The following is a 25,953-nucleotide window of genomic DNA, read 5'->3' as shown; positions in this document are numbered from 1 at the left end:
ATGTGTTACACAACAATGGTAATATACTGAACACCACTGAACTGTATACTCAAATATGGTTAAAATGGGAGGTGACAGCAGCAAGATGGCAGGATCGGAGGTCCCCTGCTCGTATTTCTCCTCAGCAAGGATAATTTGACAGCCTTTCATAGACAAAAGTAACTTTGGCAGAGCCTTGAAATCCAAGTGGGAGATTTTGAAACACTGATGGAACCCATGACCCCATGACCAAGAAGGGCCGTTTTGCAAAGATTAATAGACTTGTTGACTCTGTTTCTGCTCAAACCTGGAAACAACCCTGTCCCCTTGTGGACTCAGGCACAGCATTGTCTGGCCTTGCTCCTGAGACCAGTAACATCTGCAAGGAAACCCAGCAGGAGTCACACTTGCCCAGGCAGGAGGTGTCAGGCCCGCTAACCTAGGTCCTGGCTGTGGACCCTGACAGGTCCCACAAACCAGCTCCAGCCATGCCCATCCATGCTCAGACCTGCAGCGGTGATCATAGTTCATAATCTTGTATAACAAACCTGAAATCAGCTACAAGAGTAGTAATTGAAAGTTCTCACATACACACACAAAATAATCATTAACTGTGATATGACAGATATGTTCAAATGGGAAGAAAAAATAAGTAACATGAGTGTTGTTATATGTTTTGTACCACAATCAAAACATTTTAATTAGAAAAAAGAAAAACATCATACAATCCCAACTGAGGTATAGTCTACAAAATACTTGACCAACACTTCTCGAAACTCTCAAGGTAATGAAAACAAAACAAAAAAATCTGAGAAACTGTCACAGCCCAGGGAGCCAAAGGAGACTTGATGACTAAACGTTATGTGGAATCCCAGATGGAATCCTGGAACAGAAGAAGGGCCTTAGTTAAAATCTATGAAAATCTGAATAAACTATGAGTTTCAATTAAGTAATAATAGTGTATTAATATCAGTTTATTGTGATAAGTGTACCATACTTGTAAGGTATGAATAAGAAGAGAAACTGTGTGCAGGGTATATGAGAACTTTCTGTATTACCCTCTCAATTTTTCTGTAAATTTAAAACTGTTCTAAAAAATGAAGTTTGTTTTAAAAAATAAAATTGAAGTCCATCCCTTTGTTTTTAATAAATTGAAATTGGCCCTTTTTGTTTAAAAAAAAATGAAGTTGATCCCTTTGTATAGCAAGACAGTGTTTTAATGTGAATAACTATCCATGTAGCCCTGACTGGCATGGTTCAGCAGGTTTGAAATATACTGTAAACTGAAAGGGCACCGGTGCCATTCCTGGTCAAGGCACATGCGTGGGTTGTGGGCCACGTCCCCAGCTGAGTGTATGCAAGAGGCAACTGATCAATGTTTCTCTTGCACATGAAAGTTTATCTCCCTCTTTTTCTCTCTCCCTTCTCCTTTCTCTAAAAATAAATAAAATCTTTTTAAACTTAAAAAAATAACTATATCCATATATTTATTTGTTCTGAAGTGTCAGATTTTAACCTGGTCAACTTTTAAAAAGGAGAACAATTGTGTTATGTTATATATTTTGTTATATTAATATTTCTTTTCTATAACTTGTGTCTGAAGCCTAAAAACTAAAGAGACTGATGTATGAATTTTTAAAACTACAAAAAAGGCTGTTGTATTTTTTATCTTATCATTAAAATTACAGTGCTTATGCATGAGTTAATATTTGGGAAATTAAAAATGTATAACAGAAGAAAAAGGCATATAATTAAACTTCTATGTTTGGAAACCTTAGCATAAAGTAGGCTAATATAAATCATGTACAGCAAGGACAAGATAGATGTGTAATATATGTACAATAATAGGAAATCTTTGGGAATGGCTAACTGATAAAATTGCAAACTTTAGGAGTCGTGATAACACGACTCAGTAATTGCACTCCACAGTATACACAGAAATGTGTACGTATGTTTACCAAAACACATGTACTAGAATATTCATAGCAACACTATGCAAAACAGCACCATTATAAGACACTGCCTTAATGTTTACCAATAGTAGGTAGAAGTGATTTAAAAAAAGCATGTTATGTTTATACAATGAAATACTGCACAGCAATGATTATAAATGATCTATAACTAAAAACAACACTGAAGAATCTCACAAGCATAATGCTAAACAAAAGAAACAAGACACAAAAGAATATTATACAATTTATTTCACAAAAAGTTCAAAAACACAGAAAACTGATTTATTATCAGAAAAGTGGTTATTCTTTGGGAGTTAGTAACTAGAAAGAGGAACTATAGAGGCTTCTGGGATGCTGATAATATTCTGTTCCTTTATTTGGGTGTGTTCAGTTTGTGAATCTTTACTGAGTTGTACACTTATAATGTATACACTTTCCTCAATGTATTTTATACTTTAATAAGAAGCTTCAAAATTTTACTTGAAATTATTTTGGACATGACTAAAATATTTGAAAACCTGTTTTAACATGAAGCAGACACTACTCTATAGTACTAAATGCTTCATATGAAAACAGTTTAGAATTATGTTTGTAAGAGCTCAAGATCACATAGAAGAAGGAAATACCACATACTTTAGATTGTGTCCATGCAATCCTAAAGGAAAAGCTTAATGCAATCAGTTAATCAGAACAATGGAAAGGAAAACTATAAAACCAGTCAATAAGCTGACTGAGTTGAAAATATTTGCCTTAGAGATCTCATGTGATTTCATTTCCACTTATCTATCATTACACTCAAGACCTTTTTATGCTCCAGCCAATGAGAATTGCACTGAGAGGCCATCTCCCAGGTAGTAAGTGGGGTCTAGAGTTAGCTGAAATCCCAATAACTGGATCACGAAAACCCAGCAGTTGTCTATGTTTCCTTATCTATGAGAATTGTGTATATTTGGTCTTTGCCTCATTTCCTAGTTTGTGTTTCCAGTATATCTCTGATACTAACACCTTGAGCTCAGAAAATGTGGCCAAGATCCTGATAAGCTGCTGAATCTAGCTAATTCCCTCTCCTTTGGGAGACAGGCCCTGTCCCAGTCCTCTTGGCTATCGGCTAAAGTATTCAAGCTTTTCAAGTTTCCCTTAGATCCAAGACAATGCCACCAGCCTAATTATATGTATTTCATTTGCTAAGTACCAACCCACCAGGCAAGGCTACAACCCCGAACACCATCACAGGTCAGCCCAAGATTGCACTGTGCTCTTAAATAGCGTAACTTTTCTTTCTGACCTCCCTCCTTGAACATCAGCCCTCAACCAGGCCATTTCTCCAGAATGGTACTTCTCCCTTCCGGATATACCACAATCGTGTTCCCAGAGCCATAGGGAAAGCCCGTGCAAAACATGGTATCGTGAATAAAGCTCATAGTCACTGCCTCTTTGGCTACAGATTTAACCAAATGTACTAGTTTACATTATTTTGATTCTTAGTAACCAAAGGCATGGAAAATTCTCTAAATAAAAAGGCATTTAGGCCTGGCAAGGCCTGGAAAATGCAGAAAATGATTGCAGTTCTACATTTCAACTAATTTTCCATAAACATGTATAATTATTACAAGGTTAAAACTGAAGTTCACTTGTGCCTCAAACTATAGAAATCACTTTCTATCAAATGCCAACCAAATCTGCAAGCTATTTTCATGTAGGGGAAAAAAACATACTTTGACATTTCACACCAAAAATATGCTTTCTGGGCATGGTCAAATCAAAATAAAATTATTCACCTTAACAATTCAATCTGAAAGTAAATTTTAAAAGTTACATAACATAATTTGAAAAGACTGTAGAATTTTATAACAAAAATTCAAAATGGCTGAATTCCTAAACTATATTTCAGAGGGAGAACCTGGAGCCACAATTATGTTTCAAATGATTCTATTACAATACAGTCAAAGCAAACAATTCATCTAGATTATTTCTGTAAAATAGTCATTTTTTTACTGTTTTGTGGTTACCACTATTCAGGTCTTTCTGTTGGTCTGGCATCTCCACTGCACCATGGTCTACCTGACCCAGCCATGACAAAATGGAAGGTGAGCAAATTCACGTATTATGAGATTATGAAAGGCATTGTTCATAGGTTAGTCAAGATAATGGTCCAGTAAGTGGTTGATGTAGGAACAGATTAGACAGAGTAGTTGGGAAAAACTCCAGATAATGTCAAAATAAATACATGGCCAAAGATCAAGAGAAACAAGATACTTCAGGGCTACTTCAGAGTTTAAGTAATTGCAGAATTCAGTTCAGTAGCTGCATTTCTAAAGCTTAGTAACTAAACAAAGAAAATAGATTTTGGCACAACGGGGCGCTATCAGTAAATTCTATATTTATAGGATAATTTTGATACGTTATTGTCGCACTCAGTTCAGGCTTCCGTAACAGTGCGAGCAGCTAGAAAGTCCACGATCAAGGTGCTGGTGAGAGCACTCTTCCTGGTTTGCAGACGACTGGCCTCTCAGAGAGAGACATAGAATGTGCTAGTATATCTGTTCTTAAAAGAACACTTCCCTTCATGAAGATTCTACCCTCATGACCTAATTACCTCCCAAAAACCCAATTTCCTAATCACAGCACAATGAGAATTAGAAATTTTCAAAAATCCCATTGAAGAAACACAAACATTCAATCCATATAGTTTTCATTCCTAGATCATAAAATTAGAAAAAAAGAAAATCCCCTCCAGTGCAGTAACATGATTTCTCTGAGAAAAATTTAGAGAAAGCTACATGCCTTTGTTAAAAATTGTAAATATTTGCCATAGAGAAACTGGATCATGATGTTTCTATTTCATTCTGCTTAACAGAAAAACTTAATTATAAGAGGTATTTACTCTAAACTATCTAAACTAATATTTATCTTTCTTTTCAACATTCATTACTCACCAACCTTAATGATGGTTTGGATTAATTTTAAATAATAGGACATAAATTTTATTGATCTGTTTATAAGAATCACATTATATACTGTGAAATGCATAATGAATTCAAGCTTCCAATTATTTAAAACCAGCTTAGCTGTAATTTAATATAGTCTTAGTACTTTATACTAGTTCCGGGTATGTGGTTTATTTTCCATAGTTTTTCATTAACTCTTTTAGGCATCTTAAGTAGCTTATTTATATTTTTATTATTTTGTTTTCTCATGTGTGCAGGCAGTAGATAACATTTCTTTCTACTTTACAGATTATTGGGCCAGCTATATTAGTCTTTTTTTTCAAATAAGTAAATGATTTTAGAATGAGGTTACAATTTTCCAAATGTCCATTAACTATTTGTTATATTTAGTTATATTTTCTATAGTCGTAGTCAATATATGCAATATTCTTTAAAAAGTTTATAAGCAAGAAAAAACATTATTAACTTTAATAGTTTATGAAGAAACCCAGGTAGGTAGCAGAGTAGATGAAGAAGTAGATAAAATAAATAATTTCAATGAGAAAAATGAATGGAAAGGGTTTCCAGAATTAAGACTTTAATTTGACTTCATTATCTTTAAAACCACTGATTCCAAGAAATTATCATTGACATAGACCCACTTGGATCAGGAAATCAAAAGTGGGGACAAAGGCAAAAATTATCAATCACATAATTCTTAAGAAGCGTGATGTATAAAAAGACTTGTGGACTAGATTCTTTGATTTCCCCCCACTGTGTGAATATAAGATTTAAATATAATAGTAGGTAAATTAGGGCTTGATCATGATTCTTCATTGGCTATTGTTCAGTGATGGCCTGAGTTTTAATATAAATATAGAAAGTTAAGATGTCATCCCCTTGTTTTGTAGATGAAGATTTTTGGTTCACTGGAATAAATTTACCTGTCCTAGAGTAACATAAATTAAGTTCAGACCCAAATTTTGAATAAGGAGTTCTCATTCTTTGGCTAAGATTCTTCCCATTATCCCAAATTATCCCTAAAAGTTATTTTAGTTAGACCTGATATTCATTGAACTTACTAAATGATTAACTTGTAACTTTTTAATTTTATCTATTTATTATTAGGTCTTCTGTCAAGAGATTATTTCTAGATTATAAATAGTTTTAAGGAGTTAGGTTTTATCTGAGTTTATAATTATTTTTCTATTTGTACGTTAATGAACAGTCATCAACAAAGCTTATTTTCTTTACTTATTTTTTATTGTTCAGTTACAGTTGTTCCCATTTTCTCCCCCATTGCCTTCCTCTACCCCATCCAATCCCTATTCCCAAAGACAATCCCCACCCCATTGTGCCTGTCCATGGGTCCTTTGTATATTTTTCCCTGTTTATCTCTCTCCCCCTTACCCTCCCCCTCTGGTCACTGTCAGTTTTTTCTTTATTTCCATGTCTCTTGTTCTTTTTTGCTCATTTGTTTTAATGATTAGGTTCCACTCATAGGTAGGATGATATGGTATTTGCCTTTCACTGCCTGGCTTATTTCACTTAGCATAACATTCTCCAGCTCCATTCATGCTGTCACAAAGAGTAGGAGCTCCTTCTTTCTTTCTGCTACATAGCATTCCATTGTGTAAATGTACCACAGTTTTTTGATCCACTCAGGCTGTTTCCAGCACTTAGCTATTGTAAATAATGCTGCTATGAACATCGTGGTGCATAGGTTCTTCTGAATTGGTGTTTCAGGATTCTCCGGGTATAATCCAAGCTGTGGTGGAACTGCTGGATCAAAAGGCAGTTCCATTTTTAGTTTTTTGAAGAAATTCCATACCGTTTTCCACAGTGACTGCACCAGCCTGCTTTCCCACCAATAGTGCCCTAGATTCCCTTTTCTCCACAACCTTGCCACCACTTGTTGTTTGTTGATTTATGATGGCTATTATGACTGGTGTGAGGTGGTATCTCACTCTGGTTTTAATTTGCGTTTCTCTGATGGCTAGTGATGTTGAACATCCTTTCATATGTCCATGGGCCCCCTGTATGTGCTCCTTGAAGAAGTGTCTTTCAGGTCCTTTGCCCATTTTTTAATTGGATTGTTTGTCTTCCTGGTGGGTGTAGTGTGAGTTCTTTATACATAGTGGAGATCAAGCCCTTGTCTGAGGTGTCATTGGCAAATAGATTTTCCCATATGGTTGGTTCCCTTTTTATTCTGCTGATGTTTTCTTCAGCCACGCAGAAGCTTTTTAATTTGATGTAGTCTCATTTATTCTGTATTTTCTTTTGCTCTACATAAAATAGATTATTTTTTAAAACATTAGAATTTATATTTTTAAAATATTTCCTACTAAGCCAAATTAATCCTAACACACCACAATTAGAATTCATTGAAATGAAATATTGTTCATATAAAAGATTTGTGTAAGTCTACATTGCTTGCTGCCACAGCTCCCAGTGAGCCACAAGATCATGAGGGTAAACAACCAACACAGCAAACCATACTTTATGGTGTACTGTGTTGCCAGTGTTTTTTGGAGATTGTGTTCTGAGTGTGTTTAAGTTAGGCTAGACTAAGCTATGTTTGGCAGGTTAGGTGTAATTATTTAAAAATGGGCTAGGAGCTAAAACAACGGTATGACTGTTTCTGACTTACTCCTCTAACCAACTTACTAACACCTGCTCATCCCTCATCTCTGTACTCAGTCCTGCTCCAGGACTGGCACACATTAATCCTCAAATACGGGATCTATAAATTGGTCTACAGCAGTAAAGTGGCAGCTAAGAATCTGTTCTGACCTTGAGATTATATTACTTCATTCATTAATTTATTTTAAAAATATTTGAGTGTATACTATGAACCAGGCAAATACCAATCCTAGGAATAGAATAATAACTTAAAATTATAAGTCATCTTCTTACATGTCATCTTCTATAGCAGAGAGATCAAGGTAGATATTGACAAATTATTACACCAAAAATATGAGGTTAATATTTCATGTATTCATTTGTTTTTTAAAAAGGCATTTTAAATGTATGTTATGATGCAGGGCGTGTATTGTATTTGAGGAATACCACGGTGAAAAGGGCAGACAGGCTACTTGTTCCCTGGAATATTTCCATTCTAAGCCAGAAGAGCAGAGGAGGCAGAGTTGAGCACACCAGAAACAAACAGTGTTAAATCTATTTTTAAAATGTAGGGGGAAATATTGTGGTTTGCAACACAAGTTGTGAAGAAAAAAGACTGAGTGGTCTGATGGAAAATAAGGCGAGATGAAGCTACTTTAGGCAGGTTTAGGGGAGGCCTCCTTGAGGAAGGTGATTTGAAATCTGAAGATTGTTTTTCAGATTCAAATAGGAAAGAGTTGAACATATTAAAAGTTATACAGAACATGTTCTAGATGGAGGAAACAGTAAGTGTAATGTTCTGGAAAGAGAAAAGGTTTGTCTTCTGTAACTGGAACATAGTAAGTGATGGAGAGATTAGTAAGAGAAACAATTTGGGGAGGGAGACAAAGAGCCATGTAAGCCACAGTAAGGAATCTGAATTTTATTCCAAATAAAATTGGGAGGTATTAAATGGTCTTAAGTAGTAAAGGGAAGTCATTTAACTTACGTTTAAAAAGGTCAACCTGGCTGCCTGGGAACAGATATAATATAGGAGGGTGAGAATAGTAGTCCTGAGCAAGAGAAACTAGACAACCATTACTATGGTCCAGGGAAGAGATGATACGGCGGTGACAGTGAAAATTAAGAAAAGTAACAAATTTGAGATAAAGTAAGAGATTATTGATGAATAGAACAATACGAAGTTTTGAGTTTCTTGCTTGAGCAATTGGCTAGATGGTATCCATATTAACATTTATCGAAATGGGGAAGCCTAAAAGAGAAACAGGTTGTTTGTTTTTGGATGGATTTGCTCATTATTTCTGTTGTTTTATGCATGGAGGGAGAACAGGAATCAAGACTTCAAGACTACTTTTTTTTTAATGTGAGATATCAATAAGACCTAGCTATCCAATAAGAATTGGATATATGATTCTAGAGCGAAGGTAAGAGATTAGGGCTCTAGATAAATATTTGACCATAAGCAGCATAAAGATATCGGTAAAAACTGGGTTGCCTGAATATATCACTTTTAGAAAAAATAGAGCACATGCTAATCATCAGAAGTAGAAACCAACTAATGACACCAAAAAGCAATAGTTAGATCACGAAGTGATATTAAAGGATATTTCTCTAAATGTAAAAAATCTTAACTCTCATACAAACATGCATCATAAAGTGATTATGTGTTAAAACTTTTTTAACTCACTGATTGAAAAAAACAGACAGATGTTACAAACAATTCAAAAAAGAAGTCAAAAACCACAAGTTTATATGGAATAAAAAAATGGTGATACAAATTTACAAATGTATCCAAAACTCACTTTTTCAGGAGGAAGGGGAGAGAGTGAGAATATTTCTTCCTGGAGATAGAATTTATTTGCATATCTACAGACAAGGATTATTTCCAATGCTTTCAGTTATCTATAATTCCCAGTTGTAAAATGGCTCAGAGGCAAGGCTCAAAGGCCCCACAGAACCAAATAATCCCCAGAGGTTCCAGCATGGTCTTTAAAAAATATCTAGTAATCTCTATTGCTTATTCCAAACTCAAATTATTCCTTGCAATGGTAACCAATAAAATATGGCATCCTAGAAGCCAAGGGAAAAAAAAATGTTTCAATATGAAGTAAGTGGTCATCTGTGTTGAATACTAAGTATAGGGAAATGCAGACAGAGAAGTTCCTTGGTTTGATAACCTGGAAACCATGAGAAAACAATTTTAGAAGGGAATGGAGATGGAAACCAGACCACTGGAGAGTGAATAAAAAGTTGAAAACTAAAGACTTAAAGTGTAAGTAACTACTGAGAGGTTGGGTGTTTTGTGATTATTATCTGTTTTATACTACTAATAAACTTTGAAATGTGGTAGAATCTGGAGGCAGACTTTGTGATAAAAGAGAATTTTAAATTTTCTGAGTATATAAAAAGATCCTGGATTGTGTTTTAATTTCTGAATGCTGTTAAGAATACCCAAGAAGGATGAAGAAACTGGTAATGTATGGGAGGAAAATAAATATAGATAAAAAGTGCTTGCAAAAGCAAAATTAGTAAGATCCAATGTGTAAGTAGAGGGCCTCTTTAATAGGGAGGAAGATAAGAATAATATAAAATGTATAATGGGTGGAAGTTTTTTCCCAGGTAAAAGAATCTCCCTGCTATGTAATCTGAATTCTGGTATCCTTTTTCAATATTCTACTCGATTACCAAGTTTCCCAAGATCCAGTTCTTCCAGTAGCTGGGTATTCCATTCCTGTACCACCCTCTCTGTGTTCCTGAGGCCTTATATTTTATCTACTTTTCAGCTCCTCATTGTCATTATCAGAACTATATTCCTGCTCTAGAGCCATCTACCAATTGCCAACCCTGTGCCACATTAAATGAATATCAAATCTCTTTGACTCACTTTGAACTTTTGACTTAAGGTGATCACTCTATTTGTTGTTTACCTCTTGAAGACTATCCCATTTTCAAATTTTCTTTTTCTTTTTTTTTTTAGGTAACAAGTGCATATAATAGGAAACTGAATAACACAAGAAGCAAAGGACAAAGTCATCCATAACCACAAGCAGTTTACAGTTTCACGTGTCCTAAATTCCCTGTGTATCAACACAATGAAGCTTCCGTTTTTGTGTAATTAAGATCCTAAAGTTATTAATCATGCTTTTTCACACATCATGAATATTTACCATTTCAATGTCTCAAAACTATATGAGTATTTTGATAACCAAGAATACACTACACCAACTCAATCTGGAAGAAAATAATGTAATCCTGCCTTTCTGTTGACAAAAATTTCATAAAGGACAAAAATAGCAAAAGGCCCCTAGATAAAGATAATGGCAAACTTACCATTAAAATATGGCATTCTCTTAATGTTCAATTAAAAATGAGACACAAAGTAATGGAGTACACAAAATACAATGCTTCTAAGAGAATTCATTATTATCTGTACTTTTAAAATATTAGCAAGGAGGCAAGTTTTGACTGACTTTACAATGTATTCTTACAGTACAACCAAAAGAGATGTACACACATGAACAGCTATCACAATGTAACTAGGAACACATCCACATACACCCCTCCCTCCATCCTTCTTCCCGCCCCTCTACTGCCAGCCCAATGAAAGTCCTGATGTCCGTTTCTGAGATGGTTTAACCATTCCTTGTCCAAGATGCCTCTTTTCTATCAATTGTAACAAAAAGCTATTTACAAATTGGTTAATTCACTAGCTCTACTTCTTATCATATATTGTCACCTCAGGACATCTAAAAAGCTCAAGATGTTGCAAAATAATGAAGCTTGCCCACAATAAGCGCAGGTAGTTTACAAAAATGCCATTTTCAAATTTTCTTAACCCCAAGATCTTCAGGTCTGTATGCCTAGAATTACTGGCCACTTATGCTGCTACTATGTTAATGTCTTTGTTAGGGGTCCCTCCCTAAAGATCACCATAGATTCTGTCCTGAGATTTCTTTACCAAAGGGTTATAACAGCAGACTACATACAAAGAATTCAGAAAACCATTAAATCTAACTAAATTATAGAGACTTAGGAACAGTCTAATCAAATTACAGAATATGAGGTCTGTCCAGAAAAAGTCCAGCCATTGTTAATATAATGAGAATGGTTTGTGTGACACCAATGTAACCAGGTAGTCAACGAGAGTATATTGGAATGCACATGCATTAACAATGACGATTTCATTGTATTAGTCAGTGGGGGCAGTAGTAGCCATTGAGTGAGCATGTGTACTCTGTGGCCAACACATTCAAAATGTCCGAGGGAGTAGGACAATGAACCTGAATCAAAATTTGTGATAAGCTTAAACATTCCTCTGCAGAAACTATTCAGAAGATTCAAAAAGCTTCCAGGGACGATGCAATGAGTACAGCACAAATAAGTGTGCCACTAATGCTTCAAATATGATTGAGAATCTTTTGAAAGTGATGCATGTTCTGAAAGGCCGGCAACAAGCAGTACACCTGAGAATGTTGAACGTGTATGGGCTGCAATCAACAAAGATCAATGGCACAGGTGAATCAGCCCCCCTACAGCCCACATTTGGAGCCATGTGACCTCTGGCTTTTCCCAAAATTAAAATCACCTTTGAAAGGCAAGAGATTTCAGACCACCATTGAGACTCAGGGAAACATGATGGGACAGCTGATGGTGAGTGGGAGAACAGTGTGAGGTCCCGAGGCACCCACTTTGAAGGGGACTGAGGTGCCACTGTCCTATGTACAATGTTTCTTGTATCTTGTATTTTCTTTAATAAATGTCTCTATTTTTCATAGTACATGGCTGGATGCTTTCTGGAAAGGCCTCATACAATCAAAATGCAACTTTCTTATTTAGAAAATTTATATTAAAAAGGCATTATGTTTCATGAAATTCCACTAATATAATCTTAGAGAAAAGAAATAATCACATTAGACTGAGTATATGATAGAGAATTTCATTAGTCATTTCTAGAGATTCTCAAAGTTCAAATAACAGATAGCAAAATTTTCCTGCCTGATCTGAAGACAGTGGTTCTGATCATCTTTACAAGCAATCTTAAATGGTACAGTAAAGTATCTTGTCAAATCATCAAAAGTATTCAACTTTTTATAAACTGCCTTCTCTTAACCTGAAAAAAAGAAATACACACACACACACACACACACACACACACACACATATATCCTGTAATTTCCATGAACTTAGAAGTGCCCCACTTCTCAGAATCCTTAATAGAATTGTGAATGGTATTCAGAAACTTTAACTATCACAATTCTAGTTGATACATTTTCACTATATAACATAAAGAAACTGGGAGCATATTTTATGTATTTCTAAATCCTCACATAAATCAGAATGTTCTAGAGAAGAGGAGAATATTGATAACATGAAAATCATGAGATAGCAATTTTAGAAGGGAATGGAGATGAAAACCAGGCCACTGGAGAGTTAATAAAAAGTTGAAAACTAAAGACCTAATATGTAAATAACTGTTGAGAGCGTGGGTGTTCCGTTGTCATTGTTGCCTGTTTTATAGTACCAAGAGAAACACTGAAATATGGTAGAATCTAGAAGTAGACTTCGTGATGAAAGTCTGAGTGAAGGTCTTGAAAAGAGCGTTTTATCTTTCCAAAGGCTAATATTTATCTTTCCCTATAGCAGTAGTAAGTCAATATTAGTATAAGGTTTGTTTTAAAGTTACATTATAAAATTAATATTATTATTCCTGGAAAAAGTTTAAATCAAATGGATACTTAAAGCTTGACCCTATGGCATACAGAACAAGGCTTGAACCACAACTCTACAATGACTCACCTGTTATGAGATCTCAGGCCAGACAATTTCTCTGAACTTTATGATGTGTGAAACAATAAGCCATCTTCCACAGAGATGAGGAGATTAAATAAGATACCATTTATAACTAGATGATATATGCTAGTTTCTTCCTTTTCATTCAAAATGGGAAAACAGATGCAAAGAAGACACATAGAAGTACTCAGCATCTCACAAACAACTAAACCAGAACAGCCCATATCAGGCTCTTCTGTCTCACCATTAATCAGTTGAAGCATGAAAAGTCCAGTAAACCAATATGTTGCTATTTCTAAATATTAGCACAATTGGTTACACATAATAAATGCTCCTTATTAAGGACCTCACCCATCTATAACCCTGGTTAGTTCTCCAGAAATAGAAACTATCTGTGGACCAGACATAGATATTCATTCACAACCAAGTAATGAAGACTAGCGAAGGTCTCTGTGATGGTGGGTCAGTAGCGCCATCTATGTGTGAGAAGAGTAGCCGTCTCTGGGTGACTAATCTTTTCAATAGTGATTGATGGTTTTGGTAATACAGAAACAGCTAGTTCACTGCTCAGATTCTGAGCCGTCTAGCTTCTGCAGAGACCTTGGTTGAATTTTTAACTTTAATTTTTTTAAGCCCAGGGTTTAGGTTAGAAATATGCACAGGCTGGGAAGATAGGAAAAGTTGAAAAGACCTACACCATGCTGAAAAACATTTCATGAATAAAAAAATAAAAAATTGTGGACATTGGTTGGCATAGAGAGATATCCATATCCTACCTAGAATACTAGTAAATAATACCCACATAAAAAGAAAATTCTAAACATTTTTAAATATCATCATCATATTTTAGTATAGGAAAAAGCTTTAACGTTATCTTCTGAATCTCACAATAACAACACATAGTAAGGAAGAACACCAGTTGATATACTTCCAACTTTATAGAAAAGCAAAACTTCCTTTGGTTATACTTATTTTAAATTAAAATAGAGGCAAAATACTAAGAGTATTGCCAGTTGTGAAAGCAATTAAATAGAACTATTGGCAAAAAATGATATTAAATACATTGCATCTATCATTTTCACTTCCAAGAAAAAAGTAACTTTTAATCTTTTCTAAAAATTATCTATTTCAATCAATTTGTCCACCATAACTAAACTCAGGGTTTTTTTAAAAGAAATAGTTTATAAAATATACAAATTCATTGAAATTTTGAATTAAATAAATGTATCTTATTTGATCATTTTCAAGCATTAATATTTAGTATGAACACAATAATAAATACATCACATTAAATATAATTATTCCTTATTATATATTATACTGATGTTCTCACAGAGAACACTATTTCACTAAATGCAAGAATAGTGTCTGAGAATCACTCACTAGCCAATTGGGAAGAAGAGGGGAAATAAATCACCTTTAGCAGGTAGAGGTGTACTTTGAATCTCCTGACTTTGTAACTTCCTGAAATTGGCATAAGTCGTATGGTCTCTTGATATTTCCTTTGGCATTTGGGACCTGAATGCTGTATCAGTAGAATGTCAACATATTTAATTTGCCAGAATCTAAAGGAAGAAAAAAACTTTTTTAAAAAATTCAAGCAAAGATTATTGTGTTCCTTTGAACAATACAGGAATCTCTCATAACAAAATCTTTTTTAGCTTGCAAGTAGAATAATAAATTTATTTTTTGCTCACTAGTACATTTTTAAAAAGCTGGGATGGTGAAGAACTAAAAATTATTGAGCTTCTTCTCATTTCTAGGTACTTTACACATAGTATCTCATTTAATCCTCCCACTAGTCATTTAAGAGAATATTAATATTTCCACTTTACAGGTGAAGAAAATGAGGCCTAGAGGGGTTAAGAGACTTACTGAAGGCTCATACAGTTAATGAGTGGTAGACCCAAGATTTGCATTCCAGTTTGCTCAACTCAAACATTTATGTTCACTCCAGCACCCTGTCCAGCACACAAAGTAAAAATTCATATGAAAACATTTACACTAATTAAAAAGCCAGTCACCAAAGAATACATCATGTATAATTTTTAATAAAGTGTTCAAAAACAAGAAAAAATCATGTGCAGTTTTAGAAGTTAAAACAGCTGTTTCCCCTGAGGGGGAGCGCCTAGGAGGGGGTACAGTAGAGTCTCCTGGGGCGCAGATCACGCCCTGCTGTTAACCTGCGCGCTGCCAATGCAGAAATGTGCCTCTTGTGACAAGTCATCAAGTTGCATAGTTATGATTCTGCACTTTCTGCTTGGATATTGTACTTTAATTTTTTTTTAAATACTCATTTTTTCAGTTGGATGAGACATCTATGACATTAAGGCTTGAATTCATTCCATCAAAATGCTTGTTTCTCTTTAACTTTTATAAAGTTCAAACATCTTGGATGTGAAGCACTAGGCAGATCATCTTTCCAAAATGACTTTCATCTGAGACATCTGTATTCCTGTTTCTGATCCCATCGAATCTTCAGAGGCCAGAGGTAAATACTTAAAAATAAAAATATGAACACTTCATATATCGCCAGCCACATCAAAGGTAACTCAGATCAACAGTTGGCTCCTGTTTTGAGAATGATGTATTTTTATTATTGTTATATTGGGCTGCTTCGTCCAACTATAACTAGAGAATACACTACAGTACTGACATAATTCTACATTTAATATGTGTTTTAACAAAAACAAAGCATTGAAAGTAAATTTAAGTCAAGAAATCCACCTGTCCATTATTTACTTTTATACTGAATGGTTTTATTGCCCTAAAGTCTTTGCATGAATAGCAGCTTTCATATAACAGACCATTTAAAACCTCATTATAGGAAGGAAAGAAAGAAGGAAGGAAGGAAGGAAGGAAGGAAGGAAGGAAGGAAGGAAGGAAGGAAGGAAGGAAGGAAGGAAGGAAGGGCAGGGAGGGCAGGGGAAGGGAGGGAGGAAGGAGCAAAAATGTTAAATTAACTAATTGATAATATCTACATGCTTTCAGGTAAATTCAGTTCTACCTAGTTGAAAGCTAACTCAAGATTACTATCTCAACCTCCTTATTGATCAAAAGCCACATACTCTTTCTCTTCCTCCATTCCTGGCTCTGATGCTCATTCTCAAACAGAGGAAAAAATGGGGAAGATCCCCTTGAGAAAATGAGAATGTGTTCATTGTAAGCAGATCATAGGTTATTGCGGCTTTTCTTGCTCAAGTCCACTGTAGGTCCAACTACTGAAATTTTGTAATATGTTTTCTTAATGAAGCTCTATCAAGTAGCACATTGGGTATTGTGTGGATGTCCATCTGGCCTCTGACTGATTCTAGATATGAGAAATTTCCTGAAGCCCCACTGTACTCTGCATCATGTAGACCTCAAAGGGTCAGTTTTCCCTTCGCTGATTCACTGAATTTGCTCCTGGTAGTGATTATTTGTCAATTTAGACAGACTGTGGTACCCACCTGTTTGGTAAAATATCAGTCTAGAGTTTGGCATGAAAATATTTTTTAGATGTGATTAACATTTCTATCAGACTTTGAGGCATGCAGTTTACTCTGCATAATGTGGGTAGGTCTTATCCATTCAGTTAAGGACCTTAAGGGCAAAGACTGAGGTTTCCCAAAGGAACAATTCTGCTTCAAGACTGCACCACAGATACTCTGCTTGAGTTTCCAGCCTGCAGACTTTGAACCCAAGACTACAACATCAGCTCTTACCTAAATTTCCAGACTTCCGGCCTATACTCCAGATTACAGATTTATCACCCCACATCAACCCCTCATAAGGATGTGAGTCAATTCTTTAAAGTAAGTCTCTCCATGTGTGCATGTGCGTGTGCAATCTCCAATTGGCTCTGTCTCTCTGGACAACTCTGACTAATATACTTCATACTCTACCATTAAAACCTGTAAGAATGAAACATTTCAACATTTCCAATCTTCTTACCTTTGTACCAGGCAGGGTACTTGTGATCTTTCTCTTTTACTGCACTTTTATTGGTCCACTCTTGGTAATTCTCTTGCTTTCTTCAAGCCCTCATGGGGTGGAACTTAACTAAGAAGTGAAATTTAACTATACTGGGTTTCACCATATTGGAAATAAGGCAAAACAGGGTGTGATACACATCCACATTCTCCAATTTTCAAAAAAAATTTTAAGGGAAAATCCAGTTGCATTTCTACCTGTTCTCTGTCCCAAAATTACTGTGGGTAACAAAAACCCTCACTGTCTTCTCCTCAGTTCCTTCTCCCTCCCTTGACTGCTCTGCCTCCTCCAGAAGGCAAAAAGCAGTCTGAGGATAGGTAGAATGACCAACTGCTAGAGTTTGCCTAGAACTTCAGTGCTAAAATTGGGATTCTCCTTAGCTTTATGTATTAAGCTAAGAGTATACTTTTATAACTTTCTGAAATCATTTATATATCCTAGGAATCTGACATGAGTTATAAAAAAAGACATAGACTGTGGCAGTAGCAAAGTGTCTTTTTTGAGAATGAGTAAATGTATGTTAGTGCAGATTTATAATAAAATGTTTGCATATATTTAATATAGAGATCCTACATTGAAGATATATCTTAAAATCAATAATATCTTAGAGCCTAGAAAATGCATTATTATTTTTATTGATTTAGTAAAAACAGATAATGTAGAAATAGAACTACCAATACACAATGTTTTTTTGTCACATTCAGGACAGACAAGCAAATGGACCAAGCTAGCACAGAAACTAGGAACAAAATCTCATCTCCTACAGCAACAAGAAAAATAAAGTACCTAGGAATAAACTTAACCAAGGAGGTAAAACAACTGTATTCCCAAAACTAGAGAACACTGAAAAAAGAAATTAAGGAAGATACAAATAAATGGAAGCATATACCATGTTCATGGATTGGAAGAATTAACATCATTAAAATGTCCATATTACCCAAAGCAATCTATAATCAATGCAATTCCTGTTAAAATACCAATGGCATATTTCACAGATTTAGAACAAATACTTCAAAAATTTACATGGAACTAAAAATGACCCTGAATAGCCTCAGCAGTCTTGAGAAAGAATAAAGTAGGAGAGATCATAATACCTGATATTGAGCTATATTACAAGTCCACTGCAATCAAAGCAGTCTGGTACTGGCATAAAAACAGACATACAGATCAATGGAACAAAATGAGAGCCCAGAAATAAACCCAATTAATCTATGATCAATTAATATTTGACAAAGCGGGCAGGAGCGTAAAATGGAGTAAAAATAGCCTCTTCAACAAATGGTGTTGGGAGATCTGGACAGATACATGCAAAAAAATGAAACTAGATCACCAACTTACACCATACATCAGAATAAACTCAAGATGGATAAAAGACTTAAATGTAAGCCAGGACATCGTAAAAGTCCTAGAAGAAAACATAGGCAATAAAATTTCAAATATCTCACGCAGTAATATGTTCACCAATACATCTCCTAGGGCAAGGGAAATAAAGAATAAACAAATAGGACTATATCAAACTACAAAGCTTCTGCTCAGCTAAAGAAATCATCATAAAAATGAAAAGGGAACCAACTGTTTGGGAAAACATATTTTTGCCAATGATACCTCGAACAAGAATTTAATCTCCAAAATATATAAAGAACTCACATGATTCCACTCCAGGAAGACAAACAATCTAATTAAAAAAATGGGCAAAGGACCTGAACAGACACTTCTCCAAGGAGGACATGCAGAGGGCCCAGAGATGTATGAAGGACACGCAGCATCACTAGCCATCAGAAAGATGCAAATTAAAACCACAATGAGATACCACTTCATACCAGTCAGAATGGCCATCATTAACAAATCAACAAACAATGAGTGCTGGCAAGGATGTGGAGAAAAGAGAACCCTAGTACACTGTTGGTGGGAATGCAGTCTGCTGCAACCACTATGGAAAGCAGTATGGAATTTCCTCTAAAAACTAAAAGTGGAACTTCCTTTTGATTCAGCTATTCCACCACTGCTGGGATTATACACTAAGAATCCTAAAACACCAATTCAGAAGAACCTACGCACCCCAATGCTTGTAGCGGCACAATTTACAATAGCCAAGTGCTGGAAGCAACCTAAGTGCCCATCAGTAAATAAGTGGATCAAAACACTGTGGTACATTTATACAATGGAATACTACACAGCAGAAAGAGTGAGGAAACTCCTACATCTTGCAACAGCATGGATGGAACTGGAGAATATTATGCTAAGTGAAATACACCAGGTAGCAAAAAACAAATACCTTATGATTTCACCTATAAGTGGAACATAATCAACAAAACAAACAAATAAACAAAATAGAACCAGAGGCATGGAAACAAGATACAGATTGATAGTGACCAGAGGGGACAGGGGGTGGGGGAAGGGAGGAACAGAGGGGAAGGGTCTAGTCAAGGAACATGTATGGATTACCCACAGACATGGACAACAGGGTAAGGCATGACTGTGAGAGTGGGGGATTGGGCAGGGCAGTGGAAAGCAAGGGACAAATTGGGACGACAGTAAAAAAAAAAAAGAAAAGAAAAGAAAGAAAGAGAGAGAGAGAGAGAGAGAGAGAGAAAGAAAGAAAGAAAGAAAGAAAGAAAGAAAGAAAGAAAGAAAGAAAGAAAGAAAGAAAGAAAGAAAGAAAGAAAGAAAGAAAGAAAGAAAGAGAAAGAAAGGTTTGAGAGTCCAGATAAACACGAATGACCTTTTAGCTGTCACTAATACAGAAGGAAGCAAGCTCAGGGAAATTAGCTAAGAAAAGCAGCAACAGATCCTGTAGATACAGGAAGGCAACTCAAAGTCAGGTAGTATGAGAAACCTTGGTTTCACAAGTATTGTGTGTACTATGAAACTAGTTCTGGTTCTTAAGGTAAATCCTGCTCTAATTTATACAGGAGCAGGAAAGCTAAAACACAGGAAATAGAACAAGAAGGCCTGTGGGCTAATAGCTTGCAAATATATACCTGCATTTAATAGCTTTTGAAACCTAAAGTGAGAGTAAACTGGTGCAATGGAAAATTGCCCATATTATTCTGAAGGTCTACCATTATAATTATATTATGCATATTCAATTGGTTACTGAACTTTCAGCGAGTTAAATAAATACTACTCTGATTTACACACAGTGTATTTTTCAATGTGAGATCTGAATTGTCAGAACAAAAAATTCTTATTTTTTTATTGCAGTGCACTTTTCAAAAACTTCATAACTGTTTATACTACCATGGCCAAGGTTTTATTATGAAATAAATTGACCTGGGACAAGTACTTCAGAATAAGTGTTGAGGTGTAATTGGGAAAATGATATTATTTGCTAACAATCAAGGTTTGCTATTTCAGACAGCAAATACTAATACACAGGTTGGAGCAAAAGTAGGTTTACAGTTGTGAGTATGTAAAACACAGAATTTGTTATTGTATTATTATTTATTAATTATTGTATTACTTTCCATTCAAATAACTGTAAATCTAATTTTCCCCCATCCTATATATATTAGCCGAAAGATATAAACAGAGTTCACAGAAGAAATTAAAGGGAAATACAATGTGATCTTCTTTTTAGTACAGATAGCATTTACATCTCACTTATTTGCAAAGGTTAAAGAAAACTGAACTTCCTGTCAGTGACTTATTTCCTTGTGGGGAAAACTCTGAAGATAAAAAAGGCAAGCCTTTATTTACTATTCCTAACAATTTTGGAAGAGTTCAAAGAGATTGAAAAATGCTACTCACACTTGAAATCTTAATTAATAATATATGGGTAAAAATTCCTTGGTGAAGGAAAAATCATAATTATTGAGAACTTAGTATGAAAACAAATTGTTAAAATTATCATAATAAATTATATTTAAACCAGTCAGTATAATGATATAAAATAAATTCATTTGACTAATTATTCACATTACTGGTATTTTTATTGTTTTTGCTGACTGCCCACCAAGGAACAGATTAAATTGGTAAGTGATAGCATATTTTCTCTATTTTACTTTTTAAGTTTGATGCACAAACAGGAGGATTCAGTTTATTTCACAAGGAATCTACTTCCACTTAAGCATGAGATTTTTATAGAAGTACATTTATTAAAGTAAAAGACAAATTCTGGGCATAAAAGTAAGAGGTTACAGAATTTGTGAATTCCACTTTCCATAGTCAAATTTCTTAGAACTGCTTGGATTAGTACCCACTTTTCCATCTTCCTGACACCATCTTATCCTTGCAACTTCTCCCAAAGATTATTGTAAAAAATCCCCTCCATTGTTCTTTTTTTAAAATTTTTATTGAATTTATTGGGGTTACATTGGTTAATAAAATTATATAAGTTTCAAGTGTGTAATTCTATACCACCTGTATATTGTATTGTGTGTTCACCACCCAAAGTCAAGTTTCTTTCTGCCACCATTTATCACCCTTTATCTTCTTCTATCTCCCCCCACTCCCCTTTCCCTCTGGCAATCATCATACTGTTCTATGAATTTTGGGCGGATTTCTTTGCTATATTCCTTCACCCAGTCCCCCTTCCCTCTGACAGTTGTATCTATGAGGCTGTTTCTATTTTGTTTGTTAGTTTTGTTCATTAGATTCCACCTGTAAGTGAAATCAAATGTATTTTTCTTTCTCCGACTGGCTTATTCCAAGTAGCATACTACTCTCCAGGTCCATCCACGCTATCACAAAGGGTAGGATTTCCATCTTTTTTACAGCTAACTAGTATTCCATTGTGTAAATGTACCACAGCTTTTTATCCGCACATCTACTGATGGACACTTGGGTTGCTTCCAAATCTTGGCTATTGTAAACAATGCTGCAATGAACATAGGGGTGCATATATTCCGTTGAATTAGTATTTCAGGTTTCTTCTAATACATTCCCAGAAGTGGAATAGCTGGGTCATAAGGCAGTCCCATTTTTAATTTTTTGAGGAAACTCCATACTGCTTTTCACAGTAGCTGCACCAATCTGCATTCTCACCAAAAGTGCATGAGAATTTACTTTTCTCCACATTCTCATCAGCACTTGTTGTTTGAGGATTTATTGATAATAGCCATTTTGACAGATGTGAGCTGATATTTCACTGTGATTTGAATTTTCACTTCTTTGATAATTAGTGATACTGAGCATCTTTTCATATGTCTATTGGCATATTCTGGTCCTTCACCCATTTTCTAATTTGATTGGGGTTTTTTTGTGTTTTTGTTTTGGGGGGCGGGGGGTTTGGTGTTGAGTTGTGTAAGTTCTTTATAAATTTTGGGTAGTAACCCCTTATTAGATGTATCATTGGCAAATATGCTCTCTCATTCAGTTGGTTATCTTTTCATTTCTTATGGTTTCCTTTGTTGTATAAAACCTTTTAGTCTGATGTATTCCATTAGTTTATTTTTTCTTTTGTGTCCTTTGCCTGAGATGTATTAGAAACAAATATTGCTGTGAGAAATGTCCAAGATTTTACTGCCTATGTTTTCTTCTAAGATTTTTATGATTTCACATCTTACATTTAAGTCTTTAATACATTTTAAGTTTAATCTTGTGTATGGTATAAGAAGGTGGTCTATTTTTTTGCTTGTATCTAATTTTCCAAACACCATTTATTGAATAAATTGTCTTTGCCTCATTGTATATTCTTGCCCTACATGATGTTATGCCTCCGAACTTATTCTTAAGCAATTTATTTGCATACTATTGAAGATTTTTATCTGTCTTAAAAAAAAAACCTAATCATGTCACTACTTGATTAAAAAAAATCATTAATACCCTATTGATTAGAAAATTAAGGACCCTCTGCCACAGCCTCATCCTACTTCTACAGAAACTTTTCTCAAACATATCTACTTTTTCTTCCATATTATGCCCCTGGCATCTCTATCTTTGCCTATCCACCTGCAATGTAACCTTTCTGATGGTAGAAATCTTTTTTTTTTTAAAATTCCATTAAAAACGCAACCCTCCTATCCAGCTCCCGTCAATCAGAGGCGATCCCTTCCACCTCCAAATGCCATGGCACTGTGGTGTTATTTACCATATCTGCTTGTACTTTCTTTAGTTAAATGAGAAAGTGATATGACTCTAGTACCTTAGAAGCTCCTTCAGAGAGGGAACTGCAACTTAATAATTCCTTTTCCAATAGCACTGAGTACAGTCTAGCTCCAATGGGGGTGCCTAATAAAATGTTTACTAAACTAATTTGAAAAGTGATACCAAATGTCAGCATACAATAGGGCTAACCATATAAATGCTGTGAAAATAGGATACTTCACAAAAGGCAATAAAAATTCCCTAAAATGTTAGGAGATTTTTCTATAATTAAATCCATAATCTCAGAAAAGAATTTCTTCCCTCACCCTCATGTGGCATGTGTTGAGACATTTGCTTCTCTGCAAAAAGTAAGACTATATTTCTTTCATTTTCTCCTGTCTAAAATTAGATAAATCTTAAAGTCTCTCTATATCAATTACTTTCTCAAATTTATTCCAAATATTTACTTGAATTGAACACTCCATTTGTTTTTCTTGAACTACTCATGTTGTCGTATAAAAAATAATCCCAGGTGGGATTATAGAGTCAACAAGGCCGCCCTGGACATCATTTTGGGAAAACCAAGTATTTACCACTTAAAACAACAGTAGCTCTTCTTGTGCTCAAACGTAACACATCAGAACACCAGAGAGTCAAATTGTGACAACTTTCATTAGTAAAGCCCTGAGAAAATTTTATCACATTTTCAAAATTGTCTCTCTCACATAAACACCCACATAGTAGAAACAAGTCAGTAACCTTTCACAAAATGCTACCTGATGTTCTTTAAAATACCTAGTGGCAATAGATATTCATTTTGGTTAACCATCATAGTCATGTTTTGCATTTTTGTATCTTTTTTCCAAAGGGAGAGAAATATGGCCCTATATATACCTAATGCCAAGAAAAATGTAGGCTAGTACTCATTAAAATACCCACTCTTTGCCAAAGCTAAATTCTGCCTCAGAATTTTGAGGGCAACGCCTGTCACAATGCCTTTGATGCCACAGCAAATTGTTTCAACCATCTTCATGCTATTTAAAGTGTGGAAAAAATACAGACAATCTTCTGGAATGTATTCATTACCTTGAAAGTGCTTGACATGCTGGTCATGTTGAAATGCATATGATTTTAGCTTTTGTGGTACAAAACACTTTTACCTCAAGAGAACTTATGTTATAATCCCATATTCACTTACAGTTGCTCTCAAAATTCTCCATTGAGAAACTTTTATACTACAAAGAGAGAAAATTTACTTTTTATGTAAAAAAGGAAGAAAAACTCATACTCCTTACCAAAAAAAAACAGAAAGCCTTACGAATATAAGCGATTAGTTATAAGATTTAAAAATTCCAAATTACTGTAGTCATATCTATTATCAGAATCATACCCACAGAGCACAAGGAAAAGAAATAATATGTACTGAGTTAATCAAAGTTAATAGTTAATTAGTATTAGCCTGGTAGAATGAAATTTTAAATTAAGATATAAAAGAAAGATACTTAATTATATATATAAATGATCTATGCCCTGCTTTGTACAATTTTACTTGCCACAAATAAGGAAGTTGATATTCTTGCCAGAGTTAATGCTATAACTAATAAGACACTATGTTTACTGAACATTAATAACTTAAAGAATTTAAAATTTACATATTATAAAGTTTAAGAATATAATATTTAAATGGTTTCAAAACCGACTGATCTATAACTAAACAAAGTTTAAAAGATTGTCTACTAACAGAAAAATTGACTACTCTTTCCCCTCGCTACAATAATGCTGTCCTCTTCCCCCAGGCAATGAATATCCCCATATCCTTCCAGCTAACACCTAAACCCCTCAGTATGACCTGCAATGTCTGACCCTGTCTTGGCTCTTGCCATGTCTGCTCTTACTCATCACCCTGCTGTTCTTTCTATGCCTTCACTCACGCTAGAGCACTGTCCAAATTACCCTCCCTCTGCTTTACACATCCCCTGACTGACTATGAACACAAACTCAGCTTACAGACTCATTTCATGCACTGCCATCTTCTTTCAAGCTTTTTCTGGTGGTTCACATACTTAGAGGAGAATGTACCATTTTTTCATGTGGGCCGTATAGCATAATGCCATTAACACTTTACTGTATATATCAATTTACATTCCACCCATCAACAAGCCACATTGGTTCTACTTCTAAAACATATCTTAAATTACCCTCTTCTCTTCATCTCATTTACTACCACTCATCTCAATTCAAGCTGACAACATTTCTGGTCTTGTTGATTACAGTAACCTCCTAATTTATCTCCCTTCTTCCACACTGGCAACTTCCACCCCTTTCAGACCCAAAGCCCCCTGCATCCTCTAGCATTATCCTTTTAAAATGGCATCAGATTAGATCAGTAATCTGCCTTAAGGCTGTAATATATTCCTGATGCTTTCAGAGCAAGCCTAGAGTCCTGCCTTGGCCTGCTTCTCCAACCTCTTCTCAGATCACTCCCCCACCCCCAACACCTTATTATTCCAACAACACTGGGATCATTCTGCTCTTCAAGCACTCTGAATTCCCCTTTGTTTATCTCTGTAACTTCTCCTAGCTCCCATGGGGCATTCTCTTTGTTATTCCTCAGATCTCTGCTTAATATCTGTAGAAGAGCTCATCATTATTCTATATAGAATAGTCCCTCCCTCAATTACCCT

Source organism: Pteronotus mesoamericanus, unplaced genomic scaffold (genome assembly GCF_021234165.1).
Source record: "Pteronotus mesoamericanus isolate MK-2021 breed Mesoamerican mustached bat unplaced genomic scaffold, CSHL_Meso_final contig_20, whole genome shotgun sequence".
NCBI lineage: Eukaryota > Metazoa > Chordata > Mammalia > Chiroptera > Mormoopidae > Pteronotus > Pteronotus mesoamericanus.
This window is presented reverse-complemented; position numbering follows the sequence as displayed.